Source organism: Equus caballus, chromosome 1 (assembly GCF_041296265.1).
Source record: "Equus caballus isolate H_3958 breed thoroughbred chromosome 1, TB-T2T, whole genome shotgun sequence".
Classification (NCBI taxonomy): Eukaryota; Metazoa; Chordata; class Mammalia; order Perissodactyla; family Equidae; genus Equus; species Equus caballus.
The window spans coordinates 127,127,558-127,147,516 of record NC_091684.1 but is presented as its reverse complement, the minus strand read 5'-3'; the positions used below and the strand labels follow the sequence as shown (position 1 = coordinate 127,147,516).

At 39.6% G+C, this 19,959-nt stretch overlaps 1 protein-coding gene and 1 pseudogene across 9 annotated transcripts in view; one reads left to right on the top strand and one right to left on the bottom strand.

The window, feature by feature from the left end:
• LOC111767453 (cytoplasmic FMR1-interacting protein 1-like) overlaps nt 1-17,840 on the bottom strand; it is a 106,812-nt pseudogene extending 88,972 nt beyond the window's left edge.
• The window catches only part of LOC111771883 (protein FAM170A-like), a 141,278-nt gene that overhangs the window by 84,340 nt on the left and 36,979 nt on the right, over nt 1-19,959 (top strand). The window lies entirely within an intron of this gene.

Genomic DNA, 19,959 nt, shown 5'->3' with positions numbered 1-19,959 from the left:
CAATCCTGAGAAAAAAGAACAAAGCTGGTGGCATCACAATTCCTGACTTCAAAATATACTACAAAGCTACTGTAATCAAAACAGCATGGTATTGGTACAAAAACAGGCAAACAGATCAATGGAACAGAATTGGAAGCCCAGTAATAAAACTTCACATCTAAGGGCAGATAATCTCCGACAAACGAGCCTGAGAACATACAATGGAGAAAGGAAAGTCTCTTCAACAAATGCTGCTGGGAAAACTGGACAGCCACCTGTAAAAGAACGAAAACAGACCATTCTCTTACACCACCCACAAAAATAAAATCAAAATGGATCAAAGATTTAAAGGTAAGACCTGAAACCACAAGGCGTCTAGAAGAAAATACAGGTAGTACACTCTTTGACATTAGTCTTAAAAGGATCTTTTCAGACACCGTGTCTCCTCGGACAAGGGAAACAACAGAAAGAATAAACAAGTGGGACTTACCAGACTAAAGAGCTTCCACAAGGCAAGGGAAAACAGGATTGAAATGAAAAGACAACTCACCAATTGGGAAAAAACATGTGCAAATCATGTATCCGACAAAGGGTTAATCTCCACAATACACAAAGAACTCACACAACTCAACAACAAAACATCAAACCACCCGATCAAAAAATGGGCGGAGGATATGAACAGACATTTCTCCAAAGAAGATACATGGATGGCACATAGGCACATGAAAAGATGCTCATCATCACTGATCATCAGGGAAATGCAAATGGAAACTACACTAAGATATCACCTTACATCTGTTAGAATGGCTATAATAACCAAGACAAAAAATAATAAATGTTGGAGAGGTTGTGGAGAAAAAGGAACCCTCCTACACTGCTGGTAGGAATGCAAACTGGTGCAGCCACTATGGAAAACAGTATGGAGATTTCTCAAAAAATTAAAAATAGAAATGCCATACGACCCAGCCATCTCACTACTGGGTATCTATCCAAAGAACTTGAAATCAGCAATTCAAATAGACTCACGTACCACTATGTTCAGTGAAACATTATTCACAATAGCCAAGACATGCAAGCAACCTAAGTGTCCATTAACTGATAAGTGGATAAAGAAGATACGGTGTGTATAAATACATATATACATATATATATATATATACAACGATTCCATCGTATATACAATGATTACCACTCAGCCATAAAAAGTGATAAAATCGTCCCATTCACAAAAACATGGATGGACCGTGAGGGTATTACGTTAAGCGAAACAACACAGATAGAGAAAGACAAACTCAGTATGATTTCTCTCAGATGTGGAAAATAAACACATGGACAAAGAGAACAGATTAGTGGTTACCAGGGGGAAGGGGAGTCGGGGGTGGGCACAAAGGGTGAAGGGGCGCAGCTATGACTGACAAAAAATAATGTACAACTGTAATTTCACAATGTTGTAAACTATCATAACCTCAATAAAAAAATTTTTTTAAAAAGGTTAAAATAAATAAATAAATGCTCTCTCATGTTCATTTTCACAAGTCAACTGAAATACTCTGAAAGAAGCACTCTCAGAACAATTCCAATTATTACGTTTATTGCTGATTTAGGCAAATCTTTCGAACCATGTATTGCTGTTTTCAGGAAAATAGTAACTATCTTTTCGATAAATGCACTAAAACAAATCAAATAAATGGCCTAATATATACCAATCCATTCACTCTGAAAATAACAAGTCAAAAGACAGATTATAACTAAATAATTTCATTTTAAAAATATTCAAATAATTAAAATCTGTGTTCAATTAGAATTGCTAAAAAACTCAACAAGTTTAAATTTCAGGGAAGTACTTGATTTAAATCACAAATCAAAACCAAATATTAAACCATCAAAGTTTCTTCTATCAACACTTCAAATGAAAAATTTAGCTTCTTACCAGACAGCTGCTAAATTGGAGTGCAAATGTAAACTATGAGGAAACCTCGAGGACCTGGCTGTCCAGTACTGACGGATCACATGCTGTTCTAGCCAGCTTCGGGCATCTGGCTCATCTACTGGAAGAAAATTTAATAAGTTTAAGTTATAAGAGCTAACAAAAAAACACAATCAACTTTGCCACAATATCTGGACTTAACGGTTCCTTTCAAACATTCAACTGAAAAAGGCTCTTTAAAAGCTACCTGGCAATGTCTATAAACATAAGCATTTATTTAAAACCATATAAATATTGAGACATACATACAAAATTCAATTAAATGCCATTGGCTAAAAAGTAAAAAGAAAAATATTATTCAATTTTAAAATGACCCCATGAATAAAAAGACACAAACAGTACACTTGAATGGTTCAATAATCATGAAAGAAATTAAAAGGGTAACCAGAGATGTTCCTAAGCACCCCCAAACCAGTACCAGGGTTTGAAGGATTAGATATCTTATACAGGTTGTTCAAGAAAAAGGGAAAGCTGCCTAACGTTCTATGAGGCTAATATAATTTTGCTTCTAAAACCAGATAAAGACATGATAGGAAAAGTAATTCACTAAAGAATAAAGATGGAAAATACTAAATTAAAAAACAGCTAATCCAATCCAATAATGAAGTAAAAAATAGCAGGAAGATCAAGGAAGTTTAGCACAGGAATTCAAGGGTGATTCACTATCAGAAAACCTGTCAATATAGTAATAGAGGAAAATTATAGGATTATCTCACAGATAAAGATTAGCATTTGATAAAGTTTAATATTTATTTGTGATTTAAAAACTCCCAGAAAAACAGGAATAGAAGGAAATTGTCTTAATTTGATAAAGGCCGCATACTCAGAACCTATACCAAAAACCATCACACTTAATGGAGGAATTTCAGAGTCAATCCTTTTAGGATGAAACCCATATACCAGGAAATCCACTCCCACTGCTACTGCTTCCCCTGCAGACTAGAGGGCTGGCCAGAAAAGAGACGTCGTTAACGCATAATGAAGAAGATAAAAGGTATAAGAACTGGCAAAATTGTCAATATTTGCAGATGAGACTGATCATCTATTCAAAAACTCCAATGGAATCAACAAACTACTATAATTAATATGAGACTTCAGAAAGAATGTTGGGGGCTGGCCCCATGGCTGAGTGGTTAAATGCGTGCACTCCACTTTGGCAGCCTGGGGTTTGCTGGTTTGGATCCTGGGCACAGACCTACACACCACTCATTGAGCTATGCTGTGGTGGCTCCCACATAGAAGAACTGGAATGACTTACAACTAGGATATACAACTATGTACTGGGGCTTTGGGGAGAAAAAAACAAAAGAAGGAAAAAAAGGAGGAAGATTGGTAACAGATATTAGCTCAGAGCCAATCTTCCTCAAAAAACAAAGAATGTTGGATATAATGATAAAAGGAATGTTCCATCCAGAGGAAATAACACTTATGAATATATATGCATCTAACACAGGAGAACCAAAGCGCATAAAGCAAATATCAACAGACCTAAAGGGAGAAGCTGACAGCAATACAATAACAGTAGGAGACCTGAACACTCCACTTATATCAATGGACAGATCATCCAGACAGAAAGTCAACAAGGGAACAGTGGCCTTAAATGAAAACGTAGACCAGATGGACTTAACAGATACATAGAGAACATCACACAATGTTATAAACCATTACAACCTCAATAAAATAATTTTTTTAAAAAAGAATGTTGCACATAAGAACAATGTACAAAAACCAAGAGTGTTTGCTTACAACAGCAACAAACAAAGCAAAAAAAACAGCATTCACAACTATTAACATACAGAGAAATTAAAAAATACTTAAGATCTTTATAAAGAAAATTTCCAAAATCTAGTATGACAAAAAAGTAGAATAAATGTAGATGTTTTCATAGTAAAGACGTCAAATCTCCCTAAGGTAAATCTATAGATCCAATGCAATTCCAACAAAAATTTCAGCTGGGTTTTTATAAAGGAACTTATCACACTGCTTCTAAAATATCTATGGAAGAATACAATTTCACATATAGCTAAGTCAATTTTGAAAAAGAGTAATGGAGGTGAGCAAGAAACTTGCCTTCTACCTGTAGGGACATATTACAAAGCCACGTAAATAAAAACAGCCTGTTTCTCAGCAACTCACAGTAAGGGAAGAGAATAGAATGTTCAGAAATAAATACACATATTGTGATACAATAATGGTAGAACCACAAAGCAATGTAGAAAGAAGGAACTATTCACTAGATGCTGCTGGAAAATCAGCTCACGACATGGGAGAAAAATAAGCTGGGCCCTTTAATCTCACTTCATAGATAAAAGTAGACCTAGTGGTAGTATGTACAAACAATGAAATAGTATTCAACCTTAAAAAGGAAGGAAATTCTGAAGACACCTGCTATAACAGTGATGAACTTTGAGGACATTGTGCTAAGTGAAACAAGCCAGTCATAAAAGGACAAATACTACAGTAGTCCCCTCTTATCCAAGGGTAATATGTTCCAAGACCCCAAGCGGATGCCTGAAACCACGGAGAGTAACAAACCTTGTACATACTATGTTTTTTCCTATACATACATACCTATGATAAAGTTTAATTTGTAAGTTAGGTACAGTACGAGATTAACAACAATAATAATAAAATAGAACAATTATAACAATATACTGTAATAAAAGTTACCATAGAGCTTAACAAAAAGAAAAAAGAGGATCTGGTGGTCACCAAAAACCAAAACCTAAGGTAATAAATAAAGCAAACAGGGGCCAGCCTGGTGGTGCAGTGGTTAAGTTTGCACGTTCCGCTTTGGCAGCCCGGGGTTCGCCAGTTCGGATCCCGGGTGCAGACACGGCACCGCTTGTCAAGCCATGCTGTGGCAGGCATCCCGCATCTAGAGTAGAGGAAGATGGGCATGGATGTTAGCTCAGGGCCAGCCTTCCTCAGCAAAAACAGGAGGATTGGTGGCAGATGTTAGCTCAGGGCTAATCTTCCTCAAAAAAAAAAAAAAAAAACCAAACAGAAGGAAAACACAGGAGAATGCTTTTGTAGGCAAAAATATCAAGACCCAAATATTAATCACATCATGAAAAACTCACAGGTTTGAGTACAAAAAATGTTTTTAAAAAATCACATATTCTGTTCGAAGGAGATCATGAAAAATGTTAATAGTCAAGTGACTCACCAGAAGATAACTGCAACGTCTAAAGCCCAGGAATTAATATCTAGATATACCAAGAACGCTGAAGGGTGGGGGTGAGCAGGAAGGACATGAAACCCAGAAGGAGAACAAGCAAAGGAGGTCAATGAGCACTTCACAGAAGGGGTAGGACTGAGGCACCTGAGGGACCAAATGGATTTCGCCAGAGCAGTCAAGACAAATGGAAATGAAAACCACAGGGGCCCACAGATGGGTGGATCTTATCAAGTAGGGATGAGACTGTGGGCCAGGTAAATATATGGGTATGGCACTAGGCAGAGCAGGTGACAGCAGCTCGGGGCCCGTCCACAAGGGAAGTGATAAGAGAAATGTGGTGTTGCAAACTGAAGAACACTAAGCAGCAGTCAGGAGGGAGAGAAGAGATGCACATAGGGTGATATGGACAGATTTAAAACAGTTAAATGAAAAGAGGAACAGAACAAAGTTTACACATAGCATAACACCAGTATGTAACTAAAAACAAAAGATACCAACCAACACAACGTGTTTTACAAGAACTCAGCATTTGTAAGAACATAGATAGCAAAGACATTAGAGCAGGTGCCTGCAATGGGGCTGGGAGAGAAAGGGAAAGGGGGTGAGAATCAGAAAGAGCATAAGAGAAGAAATAAACTGAACTAAAAGGCCCTGCACAGACTAGTGATGACAGTGTGCTCTAAACGCTCTGAACACTCTGCCCTGAAAGTCCAATTCGAGAATTAAAAAGAAAAGAAAGAGAAAACAAAATCAGAAAATCATTAGGATATTAAGTCAACTTTAACTACTTCTTGTGCATTTGGCAAGGTTCAAGTACAGTGAAGAGGGCCTGGTCACAGACCCCAGGTTCTGAGGTGAGCTTCATGGTTGCAGGACCACAGCAAAACCATTGTAACCAGGGCTTTGTTTCCTTATCTGCAAAAGGAGAAGCAGGATTAGATGTTCTAATTTCTAACACTGCTTCCAGCTCTTTCTGGATTCTACCAACTCAGAGTTCTTCACTAAAACTGAAAAAGCAGACATTCAAACTTAAAATTAAATAGTATAGATCTTTTCCTTTTACTTAGTTACTAATTTTAGCAAAGTCAATCATTCGCCAATAAAAAATAAACTAAAACATTTAGGACTAACAAAGTTCTCAGAACTATAAAAAAAAGAACAAAATTATACTCTAACTCCCTTTACAACATTAATTTTATAGTGCAACTTCTTAGGCACTACAGAGGAAAGGTCGACTAATAGTTTAAAAAGATTTGTTTTATATGGATGGGAGAGCTTACCGATATCTCAAATCACATGGAACCATTCTCAAAATGTGTCTTTCCTCCTAGAGAGTTCTATTAGAAAATGCTGCCAGCATCCAAGAACACACACCTTTCCAGTTGACACGAGGCCCTGGTTTCCTGTTTTGATCTTGTGCTTCTAAAGGCGTCCCGTCCACCTGAATCCCAGAGTCCTCTCTGCTTAAGGGCTGTTGATCATCTTCGCCTTCACTTTCTTCAGACCAATTCTGATCGAAAAAAGGAAAAACACCTTACTCTTTGAGTGTATAACAACTGGAGCTATTTAGATTAAAAGATTAAGAAAATTTCAGAAGAAAATCCAAAACTATACCAAATGAAACTTTTTTCTAAATGTCTTGAAAGTTACTATTACAGGATGGAATTATTTTTGGTGGCAAAAAATCCCAAGATTCACAGCTCCTTGAGGGATACTTATTCACTCCAACTTCCTAGTACTAATGCTTCGGTACAAGATTTTAATAAATCTTCCATAAGAAACTACTCTAGTTTAGTGGAGTGTTCCTGTTTTAGTTAAGTTGTAGTAGGGCAGAAGGACCCATAGAAATCGTCTATATCACAAGGCATGTATTAATATTGGCACTTACTGGTGTGTCTGCATTTGGACCAAGGTCAATTTCTTCACCTTCCATCAAGTATTTTCCCCAATCAAAATCATCTTTCTTTTCTAAAATGTAACAGAAAAATCTCATCAGCTTTATCAAAAATATGTAAAAAACCAAACCAAACCAAACCAACCCAAAACTATAGGAAAAAAGTCAAACAAAACTCAAAATGCATTTGAGAAATGCAAGTACAAAAATACTGAAACACTCAATAAATCGATATCCTAATACATTTTAAATTTTAATTTTTTATCTTCAAAGGTGATTTTTCTCTTTATATAACTGAAAATACTTTAACTTACAAAGTCAGAATTTGTTTTAAATGAAAATTTGCAATTGCAATTCCATCTAAAGCAACAAATATTTTAGTTTCATAGATTTTTACAACTTTTTAGAAAATCTCATGCTAGTAAATAAGTAATAAAACCAATTTCCCTTTTATTTGTTATATATTAAAGCATTTGTTAACGTACCCACTTCTTTATCTCTTGGTGTTTCCACATAATTGCTGTTTGAAGGAGAATCAGACAGACACAGAAGAAGCGACAGTATGGAGTAATGTGCATCTGTCTTTAAAACAAAAAGTGAAGACTATGAGTCACTGAGGTTGGTGAGAGCTTTCTAAAGCAGTCTGAGTAAAGAAAAGATAACTGCATGACAGTTATGTCAATTGTTTTCCTGGTTTGAGAAAACATGAATTATACCTAAATAAATCCTAATCTCTAAACGTTTTTTATAGTTCAAATGTGTACACATAAGGGACCTGTCAAAAACGCAGTATCTGAATCATAATGAAGAATTGTCAGACAAACCTAAATTGAGGGACAAGCTACCAAATAACTGGTTTGTGCTCTTAAAAATGTCAAAGTCAAGAAAATGAAAGGCTGAGGACTGTTCTAGATGAAAGGATACCAACTGGTAAACTGAGCAAAGGGAAGAGGAGTTTCTTCAACTATTCTTCAACTGTTAAGTTTGGTTTAAACTTAAAATATATTTTAAAAATCACATTTCAAAAGCTACCAAAAAATTAAAAAACCCCAAATGTGCTAAAGGTCATAAGCTATGCTTGGAAAGGAGAGAGGAGATAGCTTAAATTCAAGAACGGGAAGGGAAGTCTCTGACGGCTAAAGAGCAATAAGCTCTTCCATTATATGTTCTACAGTACTTCATGTACGTCTTTAGTGTTTATCATAATTATAATTAAGTAACTCTTTGGGCAGTGATGATCATTTCTCGTTTATTCTGTATTCCTACCACCTAGTATGATGCTAGGGACACCGCAGACATCTAGTCAACTTCCTGGGAATGAGAAGGCAATGCATCACCAATAAGACTGCAAGGAGCTGTCCTTTTCTTGGATAACTTCTCACCTGCTTGGAAATACCTGACATTCCTTTAACGAAGAAAAGAATTTTTACTCCACAAAGTGGCCTAAAGTGTAAATACTTGAAGAAAATAACTCTCACTATATAAATCTATTATTCAGTAATAATTGTTAATGTCAGATTGTTTCTTGGAAGAACTATATGCCCCTGAAAGAGGTGGAAGAGGAAAAGCAAAGGCACGCTCTAAACCCTTGGACCAAGGCATTGCCCTGCAGCTGTGTGGAGGTGCACAAAAGCAGCATTTGGTCATGGGAGGAGGACCTGCATGATGCCACTCCTCCATTCCTGTACCTTGTTCATGTTTCGCTAACATCTCTAAAGGGCACCTAGAGGACTCATTAACTGAGGTTATCACTCAACTACAAATTAGCACTGCTGGTCAAAACATAGCCTGTCAACCAGCAATACACCACCCTTTGAAAAACACAGGCTACAATAAAGCTGGAACTCTTTCTCCACATTAGTCACATGCCCCTTTTTGGTCTGTCTCCTGAAGCTCTGCATAGTCCCTGCTCCTCTCTGGAGAGCCAATGAACACATGTACACATATGTTGAAAGAGGCAGTGCCATGTGCTGTGCATTTATACCGGAGGTGGTCTTGAATCTCAAATTTAGAGATCACTTCACTTCCACATTCTTTGAAATCTAAAGATAGAAAGAAACAGATTTCCTAGTTTCAGTGGGGTTTTATAGATATGCCAAAGTCTTTGCTTATTTCTCCAAGAATTTCAAACAACCCCAAACTCTCCTTCTCCAAACATCATTTAGAGCCCGGAGGATGATGAACAGCTACGTACTGAGTAACTCCTATGGATACTATATATCTCTATCTATTTATAAATTAAAATACAGTGAGGTTAGAGACTCGGTTCTGGCATAATGGAGGGAGGTGGTCTTCAAATCCTCTCCCTCAAAAGTAACAATAAAGCTGGACAAGATTGACAAAGACAACCATTTCTGTGCTCTGGATTTCTGGATGGAGCACAGGCATACAAATGCTGAGAAGCGTTTATCCACGAAAATGACCTCAGGGGAGAATTGCATGAGTTTGTCACGTATTTGCCTAGAGCTATCTCCCTTTTCCCTCTCCTCTGTCAGAGGAGCAGTTCAACAAGGGCTAGACAGGAAGTGAAACCTAGCAGCCTTGCTGCCCTCTTGTCAGAGGAGGCTCACTTGAATCTGACGGCTGTCAGTTAAAGTGGTGGGCAACAGCAATGGCAAGTGAGCGGGGGAGCTAGTGGTTGCAGGCCTGTGTGGGGCAAGCAGCAGGCCAGCAGAACGTTTGAGGGTTTATCAGGGAGTTCCTGGATGCAAAACAGCCAAAGGGGGTTTGCTAAGCTCTCCAGATGTCTTGGGTTGACTAGAGGCTGTAAGGTGCACAGCAGAGACTAGAGTGGACGCAAGCCACCCACCCATCCTTCGCCAATGGAGCCTGACTCCGTGCGCAGAGAAGATGAAAGAGAGCCAACACAAAGTATAAGCCAGGACAGTCTTGAAAGTGGCCTTAAGTGTGAATGTACTTCTCAGTCCACACGCAAATAAATCAGATTACGATCCAAAAATCATTAATGTAGTACACCATATGTTATGGACTGAATGTTTGTGTGCCCCTCAAATCAATATGTTCACACTCTAACCCCTAATGTGATGGTATTTGGAGATATGGCCTTTGGGAGGTAATTAGGTCATGAGGATAGAGACCTGGTCTGATGGGACAGGAAGAGACACCAGACAGCTCTCTCTGTCATGTGAGGACACAGGGAGAAAGCAGCTGTCTACGAGCCAGGAGGAGAGTCCTCACCAGCAGCCAAATGGGCTGGCACCTCAATCTTAGACCTCCCAGCCTCCAGAATTGTGAGAGAATAAATTTCTTTTTAAGCCACCCAGTTTGTGGTATTTTCTTATGGCAGCCAGAGCTGAGTAACACATTATAGTAATAGACTTCAAGGCAAAAAAAATATGATTATCTGTAAGACACAGAAAGAGATTTGACAAAATCCAACACTCATTCATGATAAAAACTCTCAACAGATTAGGAATAAATGGGAACATCCTCAACCCGATAAACAGCATCTACGAAAAAGCGACAACTAACAACATAATTAATGGTTAAAACTGCAGCTTTCCCTCTAAGACTGGAAACAAGGCGAAGACGTCTACTCACTTCTATTCAGCATTGTACTGGAGCTCCTAGCCAGAGCAACAAGCCCAAAAACAAACACACAGAAAACACTTCACACTGGAAAGGAAGAAGTCAAATTGTCTTTATTCAGAGAGGAAATGATCCAAAGTGTAGAAAATACTAGGGACTCCAGAAGAAAATTACTAGAATAAATGAGCTTAGCAAGGCTAAGTAAACAAAGATCAGTATAAAAATAAATTATATTTTTATATTCTAGCAACAAGAAAACTGCAAATGAAATTAAGAAGACAATTCCATTCATAATAGGACCAAACAGAATAAAATGTTTAGGAATAAATGTAAAAGAAATGCAAGATTGTATGTGGAAAAAGAAAACTGCTGACAAAAATTTAACATGATCTAAATAAACAGTGTACATATTCATGGATTAGAAGATTTAATATTGATAATATTGTGTATTAGTTTTCTAGGGTGGCCATAACAAAATACCACAAACTGTGTGGCTTAAAACAAAAGGAACGGATTCTCTCTCAGTTCTGGAGGCTAGAAGTCTCAGATCAAGGTGCTGGCAGTCCATGCTTCCTCTGAAGGCTTGAGAGAAGAATGTTTCCTAGCTTCTGGTGGCTGCTAGCAATCTTTGATGTTCCTTGGCTTGCAGCTGCATCATTCCAACCTTGCCTTTGTCACTGCATGGTGTTCTCCCTGTGTTCAAATTTCTCTTTTCTTATAAGGACACCGATCTCTGGATTAGGGCCCATCCTAATACAGTTTGACTTCATTTCAACTTGTTTACATTGTCAAAGACTCTATAATAAGGTCACATTCACAGACATCAGGGGATAGGACTTGAACATATCCTTTTGGGGAAGACAGTTCAACCCAACAGATGGCATTACTTTCCCAAACTGATCTACAGATTTAATGCAATCCCTGTCAAAATTCCAGCAGGCTTTTTGCAGAAATTTAGCTGATCCTAAAACATGCATGGAAATTCAAAGGGTCTAGAACAGACAAAAATTTTGAAAAAGAAAAAGTTGGCGGACTTATATTATCTGACTCCAAAACTTACTATAAAGCTACAGTAATAAAGACAGTGTGGTATTTGTGTAAGGACAGGCATATAGATTAATGAAACAATTGAGAGTCCAGAAAGAAATCATTAGATTTACAGTAAATCTGTTTTTGAAAAAGTTGCCAAGACAATTAATAGGTAAAGAATAGTCTTTTCAACAAATGGTGACAGAACAACTGGAAATTCCTCAGTAAAAAAATTAACTTAGATCTTTTCCTCACAACATATACAACAATTAAATCAAATTGGATCACAGATCTAATGGGAAGTGCTAAAACTGCTAGAAGAAAACCCAGGAGAAAAGTCTTTATAGTTTTGGGGTAGGCAAAGAGTTCTTTTGAAACCAAAGCATGAGTCATAAAAGAAAGAAATAGATAAAATGGACTTCATTAAATGAAACATTTTTGAGCTTCAAAAAAAAATACCACTAAGAAAATGAAAAGACAAGCTGAGGACTGGAGGAAAATATCTGTAAATCAGTTTTCTGAAGAAGAACTTGTATGAGGAACATATAAACAACTCTGATGACTCAATAAGAAAAGCAATCCAATTTGAAAACGGGTAAAAGATGTGAATGGACATCACAGAAGACACACAGATGGCAAAAAAGCACACGACAAGATGCTCAACATCATTAGGAACTAGGGAGATGTAAATCAAAACCACAACGAGATATTACTACGTGCTCTCTAGGATGCCTATAATCAAAAAGACAATCACAAGTGTAGGTGAGGATGTGGAGAAACTGGATCCTTTATACATTTCTAGTGGGAACATAAAATGATACAGCCACTTTGGGAAATAATTTGGCAGTTTTTTAAAAGGTTAAACCTAAGCTAACCACATAAACCAGCAACTCTACTCCCAGAAATTTAAGAAGAGTGAGGACTGATGTCCACACAAAGCTTGCACGAGAATGTTCGTAGCAGTTCATTATTCTAACCAAAACTGGCAACAACCCGAATGTTATCCATTGGTGAAAAAGCAAAATGCAGCATATCCATACAATGCAACACCATTTAGCAATAAAAAGGAATAGAATACAGGCACATGCCCCACGTGGAGGAACTTCAAAAATATCATGAAAGACGCAGACACAAAAAATGCATATTATATGATCTCGTTTATATGAAATGTCCACGAGGGCAAATTTATAAATACAGCAAGCAGATCAGTAGTTTTCTGGCATTGGGGTGGGGCAGGCAATGACTGTAGAAGGGCTTGAGGGAAACTTCTGTGGTGACGAAAATGTTCTAAAACTGGATTACGGTTGCATAACTACATATTAACTATAAATCAGTAAATTGTACATTCACAATGGATGGATTTTTATGGTATGAAAGTTATATATCTATAAAGCTGAAAAAAAAGTGTGAAGTTACTGCTACACTACAGCAGATGTGTTGAAGATGCCACAGCAAGGAGAAAAGGCAACCAACTCCACCGGTGTAAGTGGTGCAGGAGCCAAGGACAGACAGGGAGAGCAAGGCGGAAAGGATTGCACAGATTTATTTCTTCAACAAATACTGTCTAGTCTGTTCCAGGTGCCTGAGGACGAGTCAGACACAGAGCCTTACACTTGTAAAACTCACATGTTAAAGGGGTAGACAGGAAATAAGCAATAATAAACATAATAATAAAAATGAAATACACTATCTATAGAGACAATACTTGAGTTTAATATTAAAGGATGAGATTCCTCAGGCAGGAGAGAAAGGAAGGGCAGTGCAGGTACAGGACACAGAACAAGGGGCCCAGCAAACCTAGGGCATGTCGTTCCACTGTGTTCAGGGAGTCCTACAGCTGGAAAAGTACAGAAAAATGACTGGAGAGGGCAAGGAAAAGGTCAAAGTAGGAATCAGAAGTGACTCTTACTGTTTCATCTAATTATTCTGCACAACATAGGTACTTTCACTGGCACAGAAGAAACTGAGATAAAGGCATCTGCCTTACCAAAATGAGCATAGTAATAATACCTACTGAATATGGTCTTTTGGGACTAACAGTGCCTGACAGGTGGTAAGTGCTCTAAAAATGCTTGCCACTATTTCTATTATTAGTACTATGGTGCTATCGAGTCTAATTACTAAATTCTACAGTCTACCCACAAAGCTATATAAAATGAATCAAGGAGAGATCTAAGAAAGATCTGCCTCCTTTTCTTTCAAAATGGCCCTTGCAGGAACAATCCTCCGAAGTGTGTTTCTAATTCTTAGGGCATGAATTCAGAGCACTGCAGCTCTCTCTTTTCTAGAAATACCTTCATAGCCCTTCCTTAAACTGATGGACAGTTTCAAAAATTATCTTAAGCTTTCTTCCTTAGGATATCAATCCCCACAGCATAGACAAAGGGAAAGCCTATCAATAATAGAATACTCCACAGAGGTTACTGTGAAGATTAAATGAGTGTGCAATAAACAGTTAACTCAAGAGGCCTGGGTTGCCCAAACCCTGAACATCTCAAAGGAGATGGCCCTGGACTGGCTCCTGAGAGATGACCTCGGAGCCCTTGGAATAGCCTGCTGAGAATAGTGCTTTTGTATGTCAGAGGCTTTGGGCCACACCGTAACAGCCTGATCAGAGTTTATGCTAACAATTTGACTTATGTGAATGCTTGTTTTCATCGGCCAAAGTCCTCGGTTTGACCTCTGTGGGGCTGGAGATTGAGGAGCTAAGGTCAGTCACAAGGGCAGCGCACGTCCATGTGACTGAACCCCAACAAAAACACTTCTGTTGGCTCAGGTGAGTTTCTTTGGTTGGCAACACTTTGTATGTGTTGTCACTGGGGGAATAAAGGGCATCCCCATGCAACTCCACTGGAAAGGGACGTATGGAAGCTTGTGCCTGGTTTCACCCTATGCATCTTTCCCTTTGCTCATTTTAAGTTTGTATCCTTTCACTGTAATAAACCATAACAGTGAGGATAGCAGCTTTTTTTGTGTTCTATGAATCCTTCCAGCAAATCATCAAGCCTAAGGGTGGTCTTGGGGACCCATGACTGAATATAAAAATGCTTGGAACAGCACCTGGCATCTAGTAAGTATTATACAGGTAGTTACTATTACCATATGCTGATGATGATAGCCATTTAAAAATTTTAATATAGCTAGACAGTGCTATTATTTGTCCCAATCTCTGATCTCATTTTCCATAGTAAGGTTGGGACTGAGAAGATGATTAAATAAGAACATGTTTTTTCTTTCACTACAAGCCTGAGGCGCACTGGGTTTGATGGCAATACTTAAGTCAATTTCCAGGAGATTCTGCTCTAGCCAGTAGACAACACTAAAACACAATGTTTAAATATTAACAGAAACAAATGGAAAATAATCAGATTGGAAATGGTAAAATACACAACAGAGACCTCACAATATAATGCATACCTTTATTTCTTTTATGCTTGGAAGTGATGCATTTAGAAATTCCTCAGTTAATCTCTTCCAACTAGCAGCTTTGCTGAGATCAGAGTGAATGTTGAATTTTTCATAAATTCTAAAATATATTTAAAAAATCTACTGTTATAAAGCTATACTAATAAAAAAAATTCTGGGGCTGGCCCCATGGCCGAGTGGTTAAGTTGGCGTGCTCTGCTTCAGTGGCCCAGGGTTTCTCTGGTTTGGATCCTGGGTGCGGACATGGCATCACTCATGAAACCATGCTGAGGCGGCATCCCACAGGCCACAACTAGAAGGACCCACAACTAAAAATATACAACTATGTACTGGGGGCTTTGGGGAGAAAAAAGGAAAAATAAAATCTTAAAAAAGAAAATCCTATAAGAAAACATTAATTTCTGAATCTATACATACATATAAAGCTGACTTACCCTTCTATTGTCTTTTCCACCTTGTGGCGGTTGACATCCAAGAAATGATGAAATCTAAAAGAAAAAAAGTAGTTCTTATATCAATTTTGTTATACAGCTAAGTAGATTAGTCTCATAGCCCTCCACACCCCTCCAGACCCCGTATACCCAGCTGTACGTTTCCAGGAGTGCATCTCTCTCCCTGCATCACTTCTACTGTCAAGGCGAACAGCACTGCATCTCAGAGACTGCTCAAGTACCCTTTCCGTAAGACACAGGTCATCCTGAGCCTCCCCAATCCCATCCTCTGGCTCCTTTGTCTTCCCAAAACGCCCTGTGTCTAAGTTCAGAGCACATTCTATATCAGGGGTTCTGAATCTGTTTATTGCCACAGTGAAACCCAGTGAAGCCTAGGGACCCCTTCTCAGAATAATGCTTTTAAATCATAAAATGAAATACAAAGGAAACCAAGTATACTGAAATACAGTATTTTTAAAAGTTTGTGATATAGTAACAGACACATTTCTTTATTAAAGCACTAAATAACAAGATATAGCAGTGGGTCTATAACTACCATTAAAGTAACAGTAGACAATACTTAGAAATATACGCATTTCTACCAGTGACAGAGTCATAGGTAAGCTAATACTGCTTGTTGCTTCCCTTCCTAACTGAAGGAAACGCTACTTTTCAGTTAGAGGTTAGTGTAGTTATTTTCTTGTCCAAATTCATAACATCCGAATTCTATCTCCAGGCCCTTGGGTTCAGAACTATTCTACATCATATGTAATTAACTTTCGTCTGCCTTCTTTAAGGACAGAAGCTATATCTCACTTATCTCTGAATTCTAGGGTCTAAAACATGTTCACAACTTTTAAAAACGCAAACATGAATTGTTCATTTTTGCGATGGACTAAAGCATCATAAAATTACAGTATAGTTCACTCAACTCTTATTTTCCACTTTTTAGTATCAAAGCCAACAATGTGTACTTAAAAGTAAATTACACTAATAAATAGATAATCTATCTAATTCTATCCCAGTAAACGGCTGAGTGGAACACCACTTTACTTATTACAGTTTAGTTTTTTAATGTGTAAAATGTTACTCCCAACTCTAAAGTGATGTCTACCTACCTATCGCCATTTAGAAATATTAACAAATTATTTGGGTTACAGCATTTAAACTTCTCTGTGTTATATGACTTAGGCAGGTACTGTTATAGCTATAAGTTACATTGAAGAACTGAGTTTATTTCAGAAACTAGGCGGGCTTTTAGACTCATTGCCTACTCTCTTTAAAAACCAAATAGGCATTTTTACGTATGATCCTTCAGTTTGATAATCAAGATTAGTTTTTTAAAAATTGTTTCCTATTCAAGATTTCTACTGAAATTAGACTATTATCACTAATATTCTTTTAGTAATACTTCCATTATAGTCAACAATCGTAACAGTATTGTCTAATTTACATCTTTCATAAACAAAAATGGGAGCTCTGACTTCACCTAAGTGTGTAAACTAAATAAATCCTTAAAAATTAATTACATGAGAAACTGTTGGTAGCTTGGAGTTCCATGTGCCAGGAACTATTCCAGGTGCTGGCATAAGAAATGAACAAAACAGACCAAGACGCCCGATCCTGGCAGAATTTGCATTCTACTTGGAGGTGGGGGTGAGGAGACAAACAGTGAACAACAGATAAGTTTGTCAATGTGTGACACCATGCATTTTGGAAAAAGAAAGAGGAAAGCAGGGTATGGGAGACGTGGGGTGGCCCGAGCAGGGTGAGGAAGTCGGTGAGAATACGGTTTTAAATAGGATGTCATCATTACTGTGCTCTAACACTTCACGTACCCGACCCTTCAGACAGGTGGAGCTCTGTGTACCGCCCTCGGGGCAGTGGGTGGGGCGGGGACCAGGACAGACAGACCCACTCTAGGAACTCGGTTCCAAAGCCGGAGGCTGACCTCCACCGACCCACAACCCGCTGCTTCAGCACGCATGTCCCCCGCGTCGGGACCCAGTGGCACGAGGGGCCCAGAGCTGTGGCGGCAGCAGGGAGCGCAGGAGCTCTGCGAGGGTCGGGCCGCGCTCCTGGCCCCGCCTGACTCCTTCCTGTCCCCGGCGCCGCGCCCCTCACCTGAAATTGGACAAGACGAAGTGCACGGCGAGCTGAAAGTCGGGGCCCGCCTCGTCCCGGAGGCCCGCCACACGGCGCAGGAGCTCACGCACATCTTGCTCCTGCCGTCGGTCCAGCCGGCTCCAAAGCAAACACGGCCGCGCCATGCCTCTGCTCTCCCGCCGTTACACACTAGCTGGAGCCGCTATCGCGAGAGTTCGCGCTCCCGCCGCGTTTAGCCTAGGCGCTGATCCTTGCTGGAGGCCTAGCTGTGCGTTTTATAGTCTCATCTAAGTTTAGCAGTGTCCTCAAAGGGCTAACCGTTATTATTAACATTAATAGTAGTCTGTGGTTAACCTTGGTTGGTGGTTTAATTTGTGATGTTCTGAGAGCAGTCAGTTCGTTCTCATTCAGTGTATCTATTTTGCACCTGCGTGTTCAGGTACCATGACAGGTTAGTTGTCCCTCCTTCTCCAGGCTTCACTTTCTTCCTTTAGAGGTCATCTCTGATGATCTCTCAGTTCCCCTCTGTCTACACAAGCAACACTATATGGTCTACACTGCAGCAGGCGTTGGCAAAGCAGGTTGTGCGGCACACAGGTGAGCGCTGCCCCTCCCAGCTCTCACGGGCTTGTGACTCCGAGTGGCCGAAGGAGGGCTCTGTAAACCGTGTTGACCAAAGGTGGGGTGTCATCTAATTCAAACTGTAGCTGTCAACTTTCCGTTAGCTATTGCTCATAACCATTCTGAAACCTGTTACGTAGACCACTTATTTTTTTCTTTTAGGGATCTAGATTTTCATGTGTTTTATTATATTGTGTTTCTGTAGTAATAGATAGCTGATAAACAACTATCTTGGTCCACTTGGACTGCTGTAACAAAGTACCACAGACTGGGTGGCTTATAAACAACAGAAATTTATTTCTGACAGTTCTGCAGGCTGGGATTTGAGATCAGGGTGCCAGCTTGGTTTGGTGAGGGCCCTCTTCCAGGAAGCAGACTTGTGGTTGTGTCCTCACATGGTGGAAGGGGTAAGGTGCCAGGGCCTCTTTCACAAGGACACTAATCCCAATCATGGTGGCTCCACCCTCGTGACATAATGACATCCCAAAGGCCCAGCCTCCTAAAACCATCACATTGGGCATTGGGATTTCAATATATGAATTTTGGAGGGATGCGAACATTCAGACCATAGTACCTCCCTAAGACATAGACTGCATATGATTGCACAAATCCCGTAAGGAGAAAATCATGTGGTAGAAATGATTCTACAGAATGGAATTTATACTCTCCCTGGGCAATCCTTCGTTCTCCAGTTTCAACTATCTGTGTGTTTATAACTCTCAAATCTGTGTATGCAGCTTGCATATTTCTTAGCACCCCAAATCTATAATTGCTTGTTGTACATCTCAAAAAATCAAAGTATACATGTGTAGTACGTGTGTCTCTACCTACCTCCCTGTCCAGCAGGTAGGTTTTGGCTTCTGGAGGGAGATTTAGAAAACTTTCAATAGGGCACTCCCAATGACTTGGACTTACTAGGACCTGAGCCACTCTCCCGGGCCTCCCTGGCTGGACTGGGCCAGTGTCCCTTTCTGGTTGAAGAAATTTTCCAGAGGTGGCTCTGACGACTGAGCCTCATTTAAAACACCATTAGGCCCTGGACACCTTCTGTGGTTGGCCCCGGCTGGTCACCTCCTCTACAGGGGATGCAGAAACGTTTTTGGAAATTACATACAAAGACAGGATGGCAAACAGTCCTGGCACACTGCTACGTGTGGCCTCCAGAATGGACTTTGGATAAATTTTCTGGAAGTGCATGCAAAACCAGGTCTCATGCACGACTGCAGCCTGGCCAAAGGAGCTGTCCACACCTTTCTTGTCCAGCCTGTCTCAATGCCCCCCTTGGAGGGACTTAGAAATATTTAAGGGGTGTCTCTGTCGAATATCCCCACACATGTGCCAGTCTAGGGATACCTAGCACAGGCCTACATGCCAGGGCAAGTCTGTCCTGGCTTCTGGAGGGGTCTTAAAAAAATTGGGGGAAGTGTAATGTCCTTCCCTTCATCTGTGACCAGCCTGAAGTGATGTCCATCTCTGGAGGGGAAATTTGAAATATTTTTGGGAGATACAGCCAATGACCAGGACTGACACAGAACTCTGGGCAGCCCAGAGTACACTTCCCAGGGTTGTCTACACTAACTGGGCTAGTCCTGGCCTTTGGAGGGGGAATTAGAAACTTTTTGGGTGGGGCTCCCAATACCAGGACCCATTCCGGCTCCTCCTCCAGGCTTCACTGCCCTCCTAGGCCTTTCCATGCCAGAGAGAGACTTAGAAATATTTTGGGGATGCCTCCAAAGGCCATTTCGCAGGCAGGACC